General features: G+C 42.3%; 1 protein-coding gene across 1 annotated transcript in view; it reads right to left on the bottom strand.

Annotated features, from left to right (window-relative positions):
* LOC102830260 (natural resistance-associated macrophage protein 2-like) overlaps nt 1-1,519 on the bottom strand; it is a 24,075-nt gene that overhangs the window by 265 nt on the left and 22,291 nt on the right. The window lies entirely within an intron of this gene.

Here is a 1,519-nt window from a genome sequence, read left to right as displayed (position 1 = left end):
GGGAAGGTCAGGTAGATTACAGGATAAAATAGACTGTCTTAAATGGAGAGAAGAGTTAATGGAATATAAGGTAACCACAACAGTGGGGTTGGGGTGGGGGGGTTAGTTCAGGTATTGGGGAAGGCAATACAAGAAGGTGGAGGAGGCAGAAGAGCAAGATAGGTAGGGGAACACTGAGACAGGTTTGCATGGCCTAAGTGAGACAAAGGTAAATAGTGATGCATGCTCAACCTTGGAACAACAGGGCTCTGGGATACAGGGATCTAGGCATAGTTTGGAGAGAGGCAATAATTCTAAGATGCTTGACTGTCTTATGAATATTGGTTTCCCTTGCCTATTATTGTAAAATAAACACTTGAGTGGGATAGAAAGGAATGTTGGGAAACATGATTAGAGAAAACTTGTAAGCTCATCTTCAGCCTATAACTGATTGGAAGACCTAAAAGGGATTCTAGAACTTGCCCAGTGAAATAGGCCTCTTGCAAAGCCTTTTCAGAGCATAGGACCTTAGGTGGAATCCTGAGTCCCATACAGAACCTTATGAGGTGGGACATTCCCACTACCAAGGACAAGCAGACCAGCCTGAAACAGCTAGAACAACAGAAGATACATCTTCAAAGAAAGATCCTCAGGAAAAACCCAAAACAAAAATGTCAGCATAACTGGCTACTACAAAAATAAGCAAGCTGTTTGCCAGGAAGCCATCAAGGAAAGCAATCAGATTCCTTCAGGACAAACTCCCCTCTAAGATGGAAACTCAAAGGGAACACACAAACAGTCATGTAAGCTTTTTGGCGACCACATTGGTCTACTAGTGAGTGGAAGAGGGGGGAAAGGCAGCAATGAAGAAATGGGCTGAGTTCAACCACAGTCCATTGACTCCCGTTGACCTGAAGATGAGAGAGAGAAGAAGAAGGGCTGGTTGACCCAAAGTGTGGTGAGACCTGGGGACACTTGAGCCCATGGACAAGGACATAAACATAGAGTATTAGAGCTGAGAGTGAAGCATCCAGCTGATATGAAGTGAGGGGAGATGCACAAGAACACCCAAACTAGTCTCGATAATCAGAACTCAACTAGAAGAAGATTACAAAAAAAAAATCATTTTTGATAAAGAAAACAAGGGTAAATTGCTACAATTTGATGAACCTGGTCTATATTCATGGAGGTAGTAACTCTAAATACCAACAGAGAGGAAAGGAGTCTTCACATCAGGTATCAATGCTATCCCCTCTGTACACAAGGTAAATAAGGATGGGTAACTTAGACACTGGCTACCTAAAAGGAGGGGGTGGTAAAGGCATGAAGTGTCTGGCTTACAAGGTTTCAAGAGGGAGTTTAGTTTAAGAGTATGGGGTAAAGAAAGAGTCCCCACTAAATAGTTTTCATCTTGTCTAGATGGGTCTGGTTAAAAGAGATGGGGGTCTAAAGAGGATAGAGAGAAACACTGTTAACTGATGATATATGGAGGGGATAATAATCAATGTAATGAAACAAGCTATATGAATGGTTGAATGTG

This window comes from Chrysochloris asiatica, unplaced genomic scaffold (genome assembly GCF_000296735.1).
Source record: "Chrysochloris asiatica unplaced genomic scaffold, ChrAsi1.0 scaffold00138, whole genome shotgun sequence".
In the NCBI taxonomy this organism is placed as follows: domain Eukaryota; kingdom Metazoa; phylum Chordata; class Mammalia; order Afrosoricida; family Chrysochloridae; genus Chrysochloris; species Chrysochloris asiatica.
The sequence above is the reverse complement of the archived record's forward strand: the minus strand, read 5'-3'. Positions and strand labels throughout refer to the sequence as shown.